This window comes from Dendropsophus ebraccatus, chromosome 11, assembly GCF_027789765.1.
Source record: "Dendropsophus ebraccatus isolate aDenEbr1 chromosome 11, aDenEbr1.pat, whole genome shotgun sequence".
Taxonomy (NCBI): Eukaryota; Metazoa; Chordata; class Amphibia; order Anura; family Hylidae; genus Dendropsophus; species Dendropsophus ebraccatus.
Window position 1 is genome coordinate 89,636,086 of NC_091464.1, and position 18,775 is coordinate 89,654,860.

The window sequence follows — 18,775 nt, forward strand, 5'->3', positions numbered from 1 at the left end:
CTACCGTGACAAGTGCCCAAGTAATCCTAGACCCACTCAGCCACCACACCATCGTACTGGTTGACCCGGCAGTAGACCAAAAACCCTGGGCCGCCTATCAGAGAGCAGCACGGACTTCAAAGGCAGAAGGCTGATAAGCAGATATAAGGTAGCCATAGATTTTAGAGGATATATGTGGAGGAGGGGTTAGTGGTTAGCGTTATTACAGGACTAGCGAGGACATCACTTAACATGATTATTGACTGACTGTTATTGACATCTAAAGGTGTGGGGGGATGTATAGTCTCCTCAGGGAGGGGGGTTGTGTATTGGTCTCCTGTATAATTGACCTGTAGCACTGGAGTATATCTGACCAGGTCATGGACACATCTTTCTGGACATTATGTGTTCTCTTTTGGATATCCATTGTGTTGCCCCATTTTCTCCTGTATGTCACCCATAGGATTTTTGCTGCCCTAGTCATAGATTACAGGGAGTATACATGATGATGAAGCTATATATATATATATATATATATATATATATATATATACACATGTGTATAGACAACGTGATTGTTCCCTCGGGATGAGGTGTTTGCAATCCACTTAAGACTGGAGCAGATACCTATATACCCCGGCGACCTGACAGGATAGGAGCAGGTGGCAGCGGTGGCGGAGGGTAATGGTGACAGATCATCCTGTGTTTGCTCTTCCAGCAGCTTTGATTGTTTTCTGTCGGACATAATAGATGGGTTATTTGCTCTGCCCACCATGAGGGTTCTCACTGGTGGTTACATGGCTGGGTGTGATCCAGCCCGAGGGGGTGGGGGGTGACACATTCATGCGGGGTCAGGCCACCTCATTAAATCACATTGCGTTCTCTGGTTAATGGCTTCTTATATTAGCAGGGACTCTTTCCACGGGGCGGTAAATGGTGACGATTAACCCTGTCATGTCCACCAAGACTGCAGGATGTCGGCGCATTTCATTTTCCGCTCCAACGCTAAAACAAGACCAAAGTCCTCCAAAGTCTCAAAGATGAGATCGGAGGGGGCAATGCTAGCCTTAGGATGGTTGGGCCCCAAGAAGACAACGTTTTGGGCCCCTCTTCTGCAGTCAACCTTGGGGGTGCTGATGCCAGTGACCATAACAGGTGGCACCATGGAGATAACCACTGTTTTACTGGATAATAGTGCTGTGTGCTGCGCTACTGTTCAGATGAATATGGTGGAACCTTTGATGGAATATATAATAGAAGCAAATTAAAGTAATACCCCATTAAATCAATATTGTAGCACTACAAGCAGTGTAGCCCGGGCCTAACCTTGACGTTAACTATGGAGATCCAGCTTCAGGGCAACCCAGTACACTGAGCTGTGGGCAATCTCATGGAGACGTCGCCACATGCGTCTGAAGCCACGCCCCCACATGGTCACCAACAACATTGCATTACTATTAGTGAAGGAATGGCGCTGTGGTTTTGGCCGCATTCAGGATGCTGGAACGTGGCCTGAGGAGGGTCAGTGTTATTAGGATCAGTAAGTGGGTTAAGCTTAGTTTTAGTGGGTTAGATATCGTAGGATAAGGGTTAAGAGGGAGATTATATGGCGCCGTTTTACAGTTAAATTCTCTCTGTTGCCCATAGCAACCAGCTCAGTTTTCATTTTACTGTCTAATAGTAACATTTCCATTGTCCATAGCAACCAATCACAGCACAGCTTTTAGTTTTCACATTGCTCTGGTAAAATGAAAGGTGACCTGTGATTGGTTGCTATGAGCAACTGGGATTTTTACTATAAAGCAGCACCATACATTTGGAAGTTGTTGTTGGTAGGCTTTATGTTAGTCTAGTTAGCGTTAGGCTAGGTTCACATCACAATTGTGCCTTCATAGGAGCAGATTTCTGTGCACAGACGCCATTTACTTCTATGAATGAACATAGTCGGCTAGTGACTGCGCTCCGGTAATTTCCTGCACTTCTGAGAGATTTCACTTGAAAATAAAAGCACAATCGTGGTGTGAATGCACCTTAAGTAGGTGGTGGTGCTAGTGAGGTCAGTAGCAAACGAGCGCTCTCAGCGTTCGTTTGCTCCTCGTTCCCCGCTCGCTGCTGTCGCTATTCCACACGGCAGCAGTGAGCAGGTGAGTCCGGGGAGGGCCGGGGGGAGCTGCAGGGGGGGGGGCTGCAGGGGGGGAGGGCTGCCTGGGTGATCGCTAGGTGCCCATAGCATACAGCAGCGTCTGCTGCCGCCGTTCCTATTCCACAGAGCGACGGCAGCAGATCGTTGCTGTATCAGTCATTTGTTTTTCAACATGTTGAAAAACAAACGACATGAACGATCAGCCGACATGAACGATGTCGGCTGATCGTTGCCTTCTAATGCACGGGACGATTAGTGTCCGTAGCGGCCGAATATGGCCAATAATCGTTGCGTGGAATAGAGCCATTAGTGTTAGGAGGGTTTGTACAGTTGGTGTTTGTACAGTTAGTTCACATACCGGATTTCTCGCTGCATATTCGCAGCAAGATCCGCTGCGGATCCGGTATGTGTGTTAGTAAAGTTAGTGTTGGTAGGATTAGTACATTTAGTGTTAGTACAGTGGTGTTAGTAGGGTTTGATGAGTTAGTGGGTAATGGTGCATTTACACGGACAGATTTATCTGACAGATTCTTGAAACCAAAGCCAGGAATGGATCTGAAAAGAGGAGAAATCAGTCTTTCCTTTATGACCTGTTCTCTGTTTATAGTCTGTTCATGGTTCCTGGATCTGAAATCTGTCAGATAAATCTGTCTGTGTAAACGCACCATAACCCTGGTGCGTTTACACAGACAGATTTATCTGACAGATCTTTGAAGCCAAACCCAGGAACAGACTATAAACAGGGATCAGGTCATGAAGGAAAGACTTGGATCTATCCTCTTTTCAAATCCATTCCTGGCTTTGGCTTCCAAAATCTGTCAGATAAATCTTTCTGTGTAAACGCACCATAAGGATATGTGATTAGAACTAATAATCTTAGAATAGTTTTAGTAGATTATATTTAGTAGGATATGTGTTAGTGGATTTAGTGTTAGTATTATTATCACTTCCTGCAGGACATACAGCAACTGATAAGTACTAGAAGACTGGAAATTTTTAAATAGAAGCAATTTACAAATCTATATAAATAACTGCCACCAGTTGATATGAAAATGGTTTTTTCTCTCTCTCTCTGGAGTACCCCTTTAAGGTCAGTGTTATTACAATAAGAGTTAAAGAGATTAATGCCAGGAGTATACGTGGAATTATCTACAGTCTGTCTAGAATATAAAGGGGGCTTTAATGATGTTCTGGGGTCTCCTGTTGTCAAGGGAATATAGGACATGCACCTATAGATACATACACAGCTCCTAATACACCCGACCCTATGGATACATATATACAGCTCCCCGCAGTGCTAGGCAGGGGCAGGAAAGCAGCTGGGAATGTAACCAATGGACATTGCTGGATGTGATTGCATACTATGGATTAGATATGATCACACCGGATTCCTGATGGATCTGATTGCTCCCATACAGATCATAGATCTAGGTGGTGACTTCTGACTTTTTGGGGCAAAGTGAGGAAGTAAAATCCTAATGATTAACCCATGTGATGCTGGACTCATGAATTACTCATCACCATCACCTGCCCGACCCTCCCCCACTGGGGGCTGCTGATCACTCTTACATAACCTCTAATCCTATTCCCTTACATTATATGAAAAAAAAAAGTAAAATAAAAACTAAACACTAAAATTGTCTACTGTTGACTGGTTAATTTAGTCACTAATCTGAGGCTCCTGACAGACAGCACCCCAAACCTCAGCTTCCTGGGACATGGAAGTAGGGGTGCACTGTAAAGGGGTTACAGGATGAAACAAGTATTCCTGTAACCAATGTGATTTTCTGACAACTGAACGTTATTCAGTCCTGAGCGCAGCTCCGAAGCAGCAGAATTAATAATGCATCACTATATCCATATGTAATTATATCAATTATAGAGAATACAGGAATACATGGTGTGATCAGCCTGGGTTATACAGATTGGGTTACATAGGACTGCAGGTGACATCGACTACATTATCTGTACTCAGAGATATCACTGTGTTATCTGTGCTGTTACATAGGACTGCAGGTGACATCGACTACATTATCTGTACTCAGAGATATCACTGTGTTATCTGTGGTGTTACATAGGACTGCAGGTGACATCTACTACATAAATTACCCTGATACACAAGTAAGATGACATACTCAGCTCTGCTGTATGATTGGATATGAGATGAGCAGTACTCACCTGTTAGCGCCAGTGCTGAGAGTCCAGGGGTCCCCCGTCCTCAGGTCCTTGTGTCACAGCTGTCTAAGTGCTTAGGACCCCCAATGTCCCAGACCCTGCACACTGTGTACTGTATAACACTGCAGGATCACTGACAGACACCTGCTCTATACAGACCCCCTATACACACACTGATCTCTGTATATAACACTACACAGACCCGTCTACATGCACTGATGTCTGTATACAACACTCCACAGACCCCCTCTACATGCACTGATGTCTGTATATAACACTCCACAGACCCCCTCTACATGCACTGATGTCTGTATACAACACTCCACAGACCCCCTCTACATGCACTGATGTCTGTATAACACTCCACAGACCCCTCTACATGCACTGATGTCCCTGTATAACACTCCACAGACCCCCTCTACATGCACTGATGTCCCTGTATAACACTCCACAGACCCACTATACACACACTGATCTCCATGTAACACTACACAGACCTCTCTACATACACTAATCTCTGTATATTAAAATACACAGACTCCTCTAATGCACTGATGTCTCTATATAACACTATGTAGAACCCTATGTATTCACTGTTGTCTCTATATAACACTCCATATACCCCTATACATTCACTTATATCTATATAACACTGCACAGACCTCTATACACTCACTGATCTCTGTATATAACACTGCACAGACCTCTATACACTCACTGATCTCTGTATATAACACTACACAGACCGCTATACAGTCACTAATCTCTGTATATAACACTATACAGATCCTTCTACATGCACTTGTCTCTATATAGAACCCAATGTCTTTCCTGATCTCTCTATACAACAATACAGACCCTATGCATGTACTGATCTCTCTATATAACACTATAGAGAACCTTATACATGGCCTGACCTCTATATGTGCACTGATAATCCTTTATAACACTATACAGACCCCCTGTTTAACTCCACTGATCTCTCTATATAACACTATACAAACACCTCTGTATACACTGATCTCTATATAACACTATAAAGAACACCTCTGTATACACTGATCTCTATATAACACTATATAAACACCTCTGTATACACTGATCTCTATATAACACTATACAAACACCTCTGTATACACTAATCTCTATATAACACTATATAAACACCTCTGTATACACTGATCTCTATATAACACTATAAAGAACCCCTCTGTATATACTGATCTCTATATAACACTATACAGCCCCCTCTGTATACACTGATCTCTATATAAACACTATAAAGACCCCCTCTGTATACACTGATCTCTATATAAACACTATACAGACCCCCTCTGTATACACTGATCTCTATATAACACTATACAGAGCCCCTCTGTATACACTGATCTCTATATAACACTATAGACACCTCTGTATACACTGATCTCTATGTAACACTATACAGACCCCCTCTGTATACACTGATCTCTATATAACACTATACATACCCCCTCTGTATACACTGATCTCTATATAAATACTATACAGAACCCCTCTGTATACACTGATCTCTATATAACACTATACAGCCCCCTCTGTATACACTGATCTCTATATAACACTATACAGACCCCCTCTGTATACACTGATCTCTATATAACACTATACAGAGCCCCTCTGTATACACTGATCTCTATATAACACTATACATACCCCCTCTGTATACACTGATCTCTATATAACACTATATAGACCCCCTCTGTATACACTGATCTCTATATAACACTATACAGACCCCTCTGCATACACTAATCTCTATATAACACTATACATACCCCCTCTGTATACACTGATCTCTATATAACACTATACAGACCCCTCTGTATACACTGATCTCTATATAACACTATACAGACCCCCTCTGCATACACTGATCTCTATATAACACTATACAGACCCCTCTGTATACACTGATCTCTATATAACACTATACAGACCCCTCTGTATACACTGATCTCTATATAACACTATACAGACCCCTCAGTCTCTCTGTCTGCACTATACACAATACATCCAGGCTGCTTGTGTATACAGATGATGTGGTAGATCAGACTCCTCTGTGCTTCCCACCATCCCCTTCAGCTGCACCTGCTGGGAGCCCCTTCCTCTGTGTGTCTGCAGCCCCTGTAGGTCTCCAGGAATCCTGTGCACTGCTGTGGATGATGTCTCCAGGCTGAGCTCCTCTTCTGCTGCACAGCTCCATCCACACAGCACAGGAGACCAGGCTGAGGCTGCAGTACCTCAGGCAGACACTAGGGGCCGCTCACACAAACTCAGCTGCAAAGTTTTACTGGGAAACTTCTATTTCTGATAAGGAGTTGATGTAATGAAAGCAACAGTGATATTTGTGACATAAGGCAGTGAAAGGGGTAATGGCAGTTGAGGTGTTAAAGGGGTATTCCTATCTCAAGAACCTTAGTTAAAGGGGCACTCCAGAAATTTAAAATAACAATAATAATAATAATAATAATAAACTGCTTTCAAAAAGTTATATAGATTTGTAATTTACTTTTATTTAAAAATCTCCAGTCTTCCAGTACTTATCAGCTGCTGTATGTCCTGCAGGAAGTGGTGTATTCTCTCCAGTCTGACACAGTGCTCTCTGCTGCCACCTCTGTCCATGTCAGGAACTGTCCAGAGCAGTAGAAAATCCCCGTAGAAAACCTCTCCTGCTCTGGACAGTTCCTGACATGGACAGAGGTGGCAGCAGAGAGCCCTGTGTCAGACTGGAAAGAAAACACCACTTCCTGCAGGACATACAGCATCTGATAAGTACTGGATGACTGGAGATTTATAAATAAAAGTAAATTACAAATCTATATAACTTTTGACACCAGTTGATAAAACCAATTTATTTTCTCTGGAGTACCCCTTTAAACTTGTAGGACTAAAAAATATTGCACATACATTCATTTAGAAAACTTGCCTCTTTCTCCTAATATGCTGCTCTCTCCCGCCCATTGTTGGCAGCTTGTTGTCTAGGTTACCGACTAACACTCTGCTCTAAAAACAGTGATCTGTCTGGTGTATTTATACATATAATGTTCATGTAGAGATATATAGCAATGCGGCCTCCCACTTCTTTTTCTACTCTGGTTAGAGCCTGTTTGTGCTGTCCTCTGAAGGGAATAGTACACACCGTTGTAGGAAATCTTCAATTTCTTAGCAATTTCTCGCATGGAATAGCCTTCGTTTCTAAGAACAAGAATAGACTGTCGAGTTTCAGATGAAAGTTCTCTTTTTCTGGCCATTTTGAGCGTTTAATTGACCCCACAAATGTGATGCTCCAGAAACACAATCTGCTCAAAGGAAGGTCAGTTTTGTAGCTTCTGGAACGAGCTACACTGTTTTCAGATGTGTGAACATGATTGCACAAGGGTGGTTTTCTAATCATCAATTAGCCTTCTGGGCCAATCAGCAAACACATTGTACCATTAGAACAATAGTCATTTACCACATTAGCAATGTATAGAGTGTATTTGTTTAAAGTTAGGACTAGTTTAAAGTTATCTTCATTGAAAAGTACAGTGCTTTTCCTTCAAAAATAAGGATATTTCAATGTGACCCCAAATTTTTGAACGGTAGTGTATATTAACTGAGATGGGAATATCCCTGTACTTGGTGGTCTACGGCAGAGAACTGGTTAATATCTGCAGTCCTGGAGGTCTATGACAATTAACACTGACCATTCTGCTCTCTACATGTGCCTTTTTGTCTGTGCAGAGGATCTGGAGCTCTTTGTGCAGGATGTTTGGAGCTCTCCATCTGTGCAACAGGTTCTGGAGCTCTGTGTCTGTGCAGGGGCTCTTGAGCTCTGTGTCTGTGCAGAGTATCTGGAGCTCTGTGTCTGTGCAGGGGATCTGGAGCTCTGTGTCTGTGCAGAGGATCTGGAGCTCTGTGTCTGTGCAGGGGATCTGGAGCTCTGTGTCTGTGCAGGGGATTTTCAGCTCTGTGTCTGTGCAGGGGATCTGGAGCTCTGTGTCTGTGCAGAGTATCTGGAGCTCTGTGTCTGTGCAGGGGATCTGGAGCTCTGTGTCTGTGCAGGGGATCTGGAGCTCTGTGTCTGTGCAGGGGATCTGGAGTTCTGTGTCTGTGCAGGGGATCTGGAGCTCTGTGTCTGAGCAGGGGATTTGGAGCTGTGTCTGTGCAGGGGTTTTGGAGCTCTGTGTCTGTGCAGGGGATCTGGAGCTCTATGGCTGTGCAGGGGATCTGGAGCTCTGTGTCTGTGCAGAGGATCTGGAGCTCTGTGTCTGTGCAGGGGATCTGGAGCTCTGTGTCTGTGCAGGGGATTTGGAGCTGTGTCTGTGCAGGGGATCTGGAGCTCTGTGTCTGTGCAGAGGATCTGAAGCTCTGTGTCTGTGCAGGGGATCTGGAGCTCTGTGTCTGTGCAGGGGATCTGGAGCTCTGTGTCTGTGTAGGGGATTTAAAGGTCTGTGTCTGTGCAGGGGATTCGGAGCTGTGTATGTGCAGGGGATCTGGAGCTCTGTGTCTGTGCAGGGGATCTGGAGCTCTGTGTCTGTGCAGGGGATCTGGAGCTCTGTGTCTGTGCAGGGGATTTGGAGCTGTGTCTGTGCAGGGGATTTGGAGCTGTGTCTGTGCAGGGGATTTGGAGCTCTGTGTCTGTGCAGGGGATTTGGAGCTGTGTCTGTGCAGGGGATCTGGAGCTCTGTGTCTGTGCAGGGGATCTGGAGCTCTGTGTCTGTGCAGGGGATCTGGAGCTCTATGGCTGTGCAGGGGATTTGGAGCTGTGTCTGTGCAGGGGATCTGGAGCTCTGTGTCTGTGCAGGGGATTTGGAGCTCTGTGTCTGTGCAGGGGATTTGAAGCTGTGTCTGTGCAGGGGATCTGGAGCTCTGTGTCTGTGCATGGGGATCTGGAGCTCTGTGTCTGTGCAGGGGATCTGGAGCTCTGTGTCTGTGCAGGGGATCTGGAGCTCTGTGTCTGTGCAGGGGATCTGGAGCTCTGTGTCTGTGCAGGGGATCTGGAGCTCTGTGTCTGTGCAGGGGATCTGGAGCTCTGTGTCTGTGCAGGGGATTTGGAGCTGTGTCTGTGTAGGGGATTTTCAGCTCTGTGTCTGTGCAGGGGATCTGGAGCTCTGTGTCTGTGCAGGGGATCTGGAGCTCTGTGTCTGTGCAGGGGATCTGGAGCTCTGTGTCTGTGCAGGGGATCTGGAGCTCTGTGTCTGTGCAGGGGATCTGGAGCTCTGTGTCTGTGCAGGGGATCTGGAGCTCTGTGTCTGTGCAGGGGATCTGGAGCTCTGTGTCTGTGCAGGGGATCTGGAGCTCTGTGTCTGTGCAGGGGATCTGGAGCTCTGTGTCTGTGCAGGGGATCTGGAGCTCTTTATCAGCAATCAAACAAACACACACAGCTCTGATGCTGGACACTGATGTTAGTTGCAGGTGGAGCTCCCCTTTATCCGCACAGGTGAGGTAGGAGTGCAGATGGTTGATGGTTTGTGACAAGCGATGAGTAATCTCCGGTTGTTTGTCTTGTCCCTGCTGAGTCTGCAGATCTGGAGGAAAATGCGCTGTGTAGTCCCAGGTAGCAGTGAAACCTGAGTTGTGTGAGAACAGGCGGCGGGGTTATTTATAAGGAGCACTGGAGCTTGTGACATCACAGCAACACAGGATACAGCAACACAGGATACAGCCACAGTTAGAGGGCGACGATTCTGCATCAGTCAGGGTGTACTTCTCACAGCTGAGGGTTTGTTGCAGTTGTTTCTAATCTATGCAATCCTCTGTAAGCTCAGGCTCAAAGAGGATTGCCTAGACTAAATGTAGCCTGATGCAGAGCACCCGTCCAGATCTGATACTCCTCACATCTGAGGGTTTGTTACAGTTGTATCCACACTATACAATCCTCTCCAAGCTAAGCATAGGTCTCTCTGTCCTGGGGCTTGTTACAATGTATAAGTCAAGGGTTCTTTCTCACAGACCATTGCCAGGCTTGAACACCACCCAGAAGCTAAAACTTGCATCCAATCTAGATAACTAGTGCATGAGCTAAACCTTTGCTGTTCTGGTACTTTGTTACAATGTATCAGTGCAGTTAAAACATATTTAGCTGCTTAAAGGGGTAATCCAGTGGAATTTTTTCCCCTTCAAATCAGCTGGTTTCAGAAAGTTATATAGATTTGTATTTTACTTCTATTTAAAAAAAAAAAAATCTCCAGCCTTCCAGTACTTATCAGCTGCTGTATGTCCTGCAGGAAGTGGTGTATTCTCTCCAGTCTGACACAGTGCTCTCTGCTGCCACCACTATCCATGTCAGGAACTGTCCAGAGCAGCAGCGAATCCCCATAGAAAACCTCTGCTGCTCTGGACAGTTCCTGACATGGTCAGTGGTGGCAGCAGAGAGCACTGTGTTAGTCTGGAGAGAATAAACCACGCCATGCAGGACATACAGCAGCTGATGAGTACTAGAAGGCTGGAGATTTTTAAAATAGAAGTAAATTACAAATCTGTATAAATTTCTGAACCAGTTGATTTCTAAGAAAAGGATTTTCACTGGAGTACACCTTTAGGCTATGTTCACACTGCGTATGAATCCGTCCGTAGTGCGAACCGCGAATATATGCACGTGGTTTTGAGGTTGATGCATTCGCTTGAAAGTATACGATATACGGCCGCACAGTGCACACTACGTATGAGCTTACGGCCGGATCGTATACGGCGCCGTGAAAAATTAACAAGACCATTGTTTGAGGACGGAAATGTTGAAACTCACGGCTGTGGATTTCCATGCGGTCCCGTACGAAGTACTTATTTCAGACAAATTGAACTTGATTTTTCGATGCAAAAGGTTCTGTGTGTTTTATTGGGCTGGGCGAAGATTTCCAAGTAAATGACCTGTTTCAGATCGCTTCGAAACAAGCTAGGGAAGCATAACTGTACTGCGGGCGTATGGTCGCGGTTCGTACGCATCCGGCCGCATGTCTACTTTTCCCATGCCTGTAGTTTCAGCCGCACATGTACGGCGGCGTAAGAACTGCGTACGGATTCGTACGCAGTGTGAACATAGCCTTAAGTTGGTTTTCTAGGCTTAGAAAAACATGGCCGCCTTCTTCCTGGCGTATCAATCTGGGCTATTTAGCTTACAGAGGCTGAAACCCCACATAGATCTAATTCTTCATACAGCTGAGGGTTTGTTCCACTTGTATCCAGTCTTGTATGTCACTAAGTACTGAGCTCCCACAATGCACTACACTCTGGTACCCAGCAGAACTATGAATGCAGCTGTGGATGTGATTAGAGGATAAGACTGGAGGTCAGTGCTTCAGGGGTGGATTAACTTTACCATAGGCCCCAGGCTGTTCACCAGGCCTGGGCCCCCCCACCCCACTGTAACTATGATGGCACTAGCCTGGCGTTCATAGTACAGGACAGATAATGTCATGATGTCCTGATTTGTGCAAAATTGACATTAAAAAAAACTGTGATTTTTTGCAAATCATGGCGGAAGTGTAGCCAGGAGACAGTACACCACTGAAAATATAAGTCTTTTTGGGTGGTCATGGGCCCCCCAGGAGCTCAGGGCCCCGGGCTGCCGGCCGAAACGCCCCTATTATAATCCACTACTGGTGCTTGCTACATATAGGTTGGCTTGTATCCTGATCTAAACATGGGAATCTTCCTTGGATAGGTGCAGTGGTCACATGACCATTCCCCCGCGCCTCCACTGCTGTTGCCCCCATGGCCGCTGGCCGGCTCCGATTGGTGTCCCGTATCTGGCCCTTTACATCAGCGTCTGACACATGCCCGGCTGGTCGATGCATTCTCCGCATCACTTCTGCGTGGGCTTCGGGGAATTCCACGTCTCGCTGTTTACGATCCAGAAAAGTGCTGAGCGCGGCGTATTTTTCTTGTCGATCCACGGTTTCTTATCTCTTGTTTTCTCTGTGAGTGAGGCAGGAGAAGGCGATTATCATCACGGCGACATGAATGAGCTGCTCTCTCCTATCTGCACCATCTCCGGCCCCTATGGGAGGACTGAGCGGAACCAAAACATCATCGCCTGTTCACGCTCTGTCCCCCCGCTGGAAAAATACAGGAAGGGGAAGGGGTCCTGCTCCCTAAAAGGGCTCGGAAGAGTCATCTCTGTGGTCATCCTCACCTTGTGGCTGTCCAGATGTTGATGCCAGGACATGCTGGAGGTTGTAGTTTTGCCTCAGGTTTTATCACCACTAATGCAAACTGACGAGCACCAGCGATTGGCAGTATGTGGTCTCTGCATGGTATCAATGCTTCTTCTTCTAGACTGTGAGATCACACAGCACAGACAACATTCCTCGTAGGACTTTTCTAGCCCTGTTCAATTCGCAAATGCCTACAAAGTATAGACCTCAAGATCCACAGCGACATCTAGTGGACAAAGTGTAAACTGCCTATATCAATTTGGAAGTAAAAAAAAAAAAAAAACAACAACATCTGTGACGTGTTTGAGGTATCTACAAAAAAAAATACTGATCAAGGGCAAAGAAGTCCAGGTATTTACTAAGTTTAGGGCATCAATAGGGGTCAAAGAAAACCCTTCTACAGGACACAGGTATTTACTATTTAGTCTAAACATAAGTCCATCAGTTTTTGCTTGGAGGGTTCCTTTACGGAATGGACCATTGATCTGTCCACCAGTTTTTGCTTGGAGGGTTCCTTTAACAACCATTGATCTCGCCTCTTGATATCTGTCAATCCTTAATTCTCTACAGGCGGGCCCCTGGCTTTTTATATGTCACGTGACCCAATATCATAATTGACGGAAATGTGGTTGTTTCTTTTTTTGTTTCAGTAGCCATCTTTATATGTTTCATCAGAATTTCCCATCATCCCCTTACTGAATACAGATCAGTGACTACAGGTTGTATATCCATCTTACACACAGCTGAGTGGCAACAACCAACATCCTCTCTAACACTCAGGGCAGTTTCTTGCACCGGGCAGACCAGGCGACGGCACAGGGCGCCAACAGTTGAATAGCGCACCACGCGCCAACACACCCAGACCATCACCCGGGCGCCCAGCAGCGCCCAGCACCCCCACCCCCCCGGACTGCGCTCATCTAAGCGACAATCCCACGGCCGCCCCTCCGCATCACCTACTGCCCACACGTGTTCATCCAATCAGCGCAGTGCAGAGCAGGAGCATGAGGCCGCTGTGGCCGGCCGTGGTGCACGCTTTGATTGGCTGCGTGCACCACGGGCGGCCACAGCGGATCCACGCACCCCCCCCCCCCCCTTGCGCTGATTGGAAGAATACGTTGATATGTTGGGCGGGCAGTAGGTGATGCGCCGCTACTACCGCTGCAGCACTCACCTCGCAGACGCAAGTCGAGGTGAGAAGGTAGCCATCTTTTTTTTTTAACTCTTTTTATTGAAGGAGAAATAGCAGACACAAGTAACAAGTCATATCACATCAATCTTGTACATGACAGCTCAGCAGAGCAGATATAAATGCGCCTGTGTCCATAAAACAGATACAAACACTGAAACAGGACAGTAAGAACCAAATTACATAGGTATGAAAAGTGACAACACCACACAGATCAGTAAAAAAAAGGGAAAAAAGAAAAACACAGTGAAGGACAGCTCTACACCAAGGCGGCATAATAGTGCCTTATTCATCACCACGAGGTGAAGGGATATTACGCTCGTCCATCCGCACAAACCTACTAGGTTGAAATGCAGTCAGAGGCGAGTCACACCACCAACCCCATACTTTGTGGAATTTCCCAGAACACCCTCTATGTTTATATATAATAAACTCATAAGACAAAATGGAATTGACTAGTTTTTTCCATTTACTCACTTATGGGGGTCTGATGTCCATCCATCTCATTGCTATCGTCTTTCGTGCCATAAACAAAGATTCTCTCAGGAAAATCCTGTGATAGTGTGGCCATTCTTCTTCATCTAATAGACCCAGTAAACACACTTTGGGCGTACATGGCACCGTGATACCTATAATTTGCGACAATTGGGTCGATACTTCTGACCAAAAGGCGCCAACATCTGGACAGGCCCAGATCATATGTCAGAAGTCTGATTTCGGACAGTGACACCTATGACATTCCTCCGAAGGGTACCTGCCCATTCTATGCATACTTACAGGTGTTAAATAGCTTTGATGAATGATAAACAATTGAGTCATTCTGTTGTTAACGGCAGGAGAAACATACAAATGGGAGGACAGGACATCAGACCACGCATCTTCAGATAGTTCACCCAAAGCATTGCGCCATCTATCTTCCACTGGCAGAGGGTTATTCTCTATCCGGTACTGAATAAGAAATGAATATAATGCAGAAATTAGGCCACCAGGTCCCTGAGACCGAAACACCCCAATAAGAGGATATTCAGAGAACGGCAAAGAAGACCTTGGGAACTGGGCACGGAAAGCATGTCTAAGCTGTAAATATCTATACATAGACCCCCTTGGTAAATCATATTGATCTTGCAACTGCTGAAAAGAGCAAAACGTTTGATCCCTGCACACATCTCCCACCCTACATATTCCGTGCCGTATCCAGGAATGAGGTTCCAATTGCTCAGAAAAATGTGGCAGATTAGGGCAGGGGCGGATTAACTTTACCATAGGCCCCGGGCTGTTCACCAAGCCTGGGCCCCCCACCCCACTGTAACTATAGAAGCACTAGCCTGGCGTTCATAGTACAGGATAGATAATGTCATTATGTCCTGATTTGTGCAAAATTGCCATAAAAAAACAGTGATCAGGGGGGATAATGTGTGGTGGAGGAGGAAGGGGGGGTCAGGGGGGATAATGTGTGGTGGAGGAGGAAGGGGGGGTCAGGGGGGATAATGTGTGGTGGAGGAGGAAGGGGGGGTCAGGGGGATAATGTGTGGTGGAGGAGGAAGGGGGGGTCAGGGGGGATAATGTGTGGTGGAGGAGGAAGGGGGGGTCAGGGGGATAATGTGTGGTGGAGGAGGAAAGGGGGGTCAGGGGGGATAATGTGTGGTGGAGGAGGAAGGGGGGGTCAGGGGGATAATGTGTGGTGGAGGAAGGGGGGGTCAGGGGGATAATGTGTGGTGGAGGAGGAAGGGGGGGTCAGGGGGGATAATGTGTGGTGGAGGAGGTAGGGGGGGGTCAGGGGGGATAATGTGTGGTGGAGGAGGAAGGGGGGGTCAGGGGGGATAATGTGTGGTGGAGGAGGAAGGGGGGGCAGGGGGATAATGTGTGGTGGAGGAGGAGGGGGGTTCAGGGGGGATAATGTGTGGTGGAGGAGAAGGGGGGGGTCAGGGGGGATAATGTGTGGTGGAGGAGGAAGGGGGGGTCAGGGGGGATAATGTGTGGCGGAGGAGGAAGGGGGGGTCAGGGGGGATAATGTGTGGTGGAGGAGGAGGGGGGATAATGTGTGGTGGAGGAGGAGGGGGGATAATGTGTGGTGGAGGAGGAGAGGGGGTCAGGGGGGATAATGTGTGGTGGAGGAGGAGGGGAGGTCAGGGGGGATAATGTGTGGTGGAGGAGGAGGGGAGGTCAGGGGGGATAATGTGTGGTGGAGGAGGAGGGGAGGTCAGGGGGGATAATGTGTGGTGGAGGAGGAGGGGAGGTCAGGGGGGATAATGTGTGATGGAGGAGGAGGTGAGGTCAGGGGGGATAATGTGTGGTGGAGGAGGAGGGGGGAGTCAGATCAGGCACTTGTGAAAGACAGACCTGAAGATTCTAGTATGCTTCCTTCAAGAACTGAGTTGACTCCAGTACAGCGGGCCGGGGTGCAGCAACCTAGGGGGGCAGATGTAAGGGAGATGGAGCACCACATGGGCACTTCTCATGGTAGCCAGGAGTAGGATCAGCTGGCCACCCCTGAATACATTGGTTCGGCACCACCACAATAATAGGAGTTGTAGCTGCTGCAGTTGGGCAGAGTAGTAAGTGTTCTGTAGGATTGAAGACACACTCTGGTTCTTAAAGAGTTAATGCTTTTACTGAAGGAACTTGGTAAACAGTACAACTTACTGTATGAGATTCTTGCCCAGTAGAGTGAACAGTACAATAGTTAAGCAACTTGTTATCCAAGATCCCTTTGTACAAAGTTGATCTGTAGTGGGCCTGATAAGGTAGCTTAGTTAAGGTGCAGCTAAATGCTGTTAGGTGTAGGTAGTAGGGGTAACTTGACTTCTTGTGGGGCGGTTACTTGAGGGAAGGGGCTTATCCAGACTCGAAGGTCCTCAACGAGAGGGACTCGGACCGCTTTGGGGGTGGTGATAGAAAAGTACCTGCTTTCACAGGGGTTCAATGTCTGCCTTGGCTATTTTGTGGGCAAAGAGTGACATATGTTCAGTGAATGCAGGCCTCAATCTTGGGTGAGCTAGTCCGGCTGACCCTCTAGGAACACTAGAAACTTGCAGCAGAGTCTCGGCTGGTGTGGTGTCCCACCATGGGTGTTACCAGTATGTTACACCCTTTGAAAAAGTCTGTACTTCAAGTAACTGTGGTGATGAAGTAGTACCTAAGTTTTGCCAAAAGATGTCACTATTGTATGTAACTTTAATGTTTTGCACAGCTGCAGGTAACCAAAGGGTTATTGTCTATTGTGATCTGTACACCTTCTCTTCTCTACCTATCCCTGAGCTCCTTTCTTTTCTATGCTTTTCTTCTCCACCACTCACAGGGGATATTACACTACCTGTAGGAAGTTGTCGCATGGCACCAGGAAGTTACACCCTCACTAGGTAGTCTTAGCCTGGTCGTTGAACAGAGAGGACGCAGAACAAGTTGGTGCCTGCTGCGGTCCAACTGGGCCCTGGCTTTGCCAGGTCCCTGCTCCAGAACTAGTCAGTCTTAGTCAGGTTCCTATGTAGAGCAGATGCACATGGGAGACCCAGACACCAGTTTCATGAAAGCAGCACTTCTTCACACTATGCAGCATTAAGCTACTCAATGGAGAGGATAAGTCAGAGAAACCCCAACCCACACCGAGAACAAGTCTAAAGATGCAGGACAGTATCCTGATAACAAGAGAAAATGATCCGGATAGAGCAAAGTTGCTAGAAGCCTTTGTACTCTATCGTGCAGAGGGGGTGTAACCAGAAATTCTTGGCCACTCTGCTCCACCCAGGTAACAAGGTCTGGGGCTTGTGTCACCATCATAGGACGGGTCGCCAGACACTTGTGGTCAAAAGCTTCTATAGCGACTAAGGTCAAAACACAGGCACAAGTAAACTTCTACTTTCAAGTCTTAAGTATTCTACTTCTTCTTCTAAAGTTCTTGAAGTGGGAAGAAAGATCTGTCAGACCCAGGACAAAGAGGGACAATCTCCTCTTTGAAGATGGCGCAGGTGTACCAGATAACCTATGGAAATGACTTGGAGTCACATGTAATGATTCCAAAGTAATTGCGGCAACGCGTTTCTGCCCTCAAATCCAGGAGGGCCTTTCTCAAGCACTAACATAAACACACTTAGCACCATCTTAAATAGCTTCACCATACAAAGCATTTCCGGGTGGGAGGTGACCAGCCGAAACATCCAAAGTAAAAAGTATATGTAAACACAAACACACAAGCAACTTTACACATATATCTAGCAGTTCATAAAGTCCATAAAAACATGAATCGTCCATAGAAACCTGTTATCCGATCACTCCGAGAAGCTTCATCTGTGCCGCCGCCATCTCGGTCTCTTGGGAATAGTAGTCCGACGGAAATGACGTTACGGAGCTGAAGTACGTAAACAGAGTAGGGCAAACGTTTACTCACAAAGACCTTTCCGCAATAGCTTTACGCTAATGGAGTAGCAGAAGCGATCGCCAGCCCAGAGTGCCACATAATGGTGACAAGCATCTGAACTGGCGATGCTACAGCTTTGCAAAACCAAAGACAGGTAAAAGCAGATAAAAGATCATTACAAGATATGCTCAATCATCTCATTTAAGCCTTCAGGGGATAGACAGTGCATTTTGTATATCCAAAAAGATTCTCTTCTGTTTAAACGGGTCACTCTATCCTCTATATTTTCTGTGATTTGTTCAATGGGGATAATAGTAATCTTATTAAAATCCTGGGCATGTTTTATTGTCAAGTGGCGGGATACACTATGTTGTAGGAAACCCTTAGATATGTTAAAACGATGGGAGTTTATTCTTTTATGTAACGGCTGTGTTGTACGGCCAATGTATTGAACCCCGCACTCACCGTTCAAGAAATAAATAACAAAAGAGGAAGAACAATCCAGATGTTGTCTAATAGTGAATTTCTCTCTTGTGACATTACATACACATTCACTTATCCCATGTGCATTTACACATATTTTTATTGCACTTCCAAACTCCTACTTTTAAGAAAGATTTTTTTTGTATTTTTTCAGGATTTTTAATTCTACTGGGAGCAATCATATTACGGATGGTTTTAGCTCTTCTAAAAGTAAGTCTGGGTTCTGATGGGATTATTTCCTTTAAAATTGGCTAATTTAAAAGTATGTGCCAGTA

The 18,775-nt window shown here is 46.2% G+C and overlaps 1 protein-coding gene across 3 annotated transcripts in view; it reads right to left on the reverse strand.

Moving 5' to 3' along the window:
- CASR (calcium sensing receptor) overlaps window positions 1–5,810 on the reverse strand; it is a 70,991-nt gene extending 65,181 nt beyond the window's left edge. Inside the window, exons 1-2 of one of the 3 annotated variants that reach the window (XM_069945212.1) lie at window positions 5,345–5,810; window positions 4,301–5,303 (exon numbers count right to left, since the gene is read on the reverse strand). The gene's annotated coding sequence lies outside the window, so the exon portion shown is untranslated. Of the gene's footprint in view, window positions 1–1,305; window positions 1,378–4,300 lie in introns of those variants that run through there. The other 2 variants (XM_069945211.1, XM_069945213.1) reach the window with 2 other exon arrangements.
- Window positions 5,811–18,775: the final 12,965 nt, after the last annotated feature.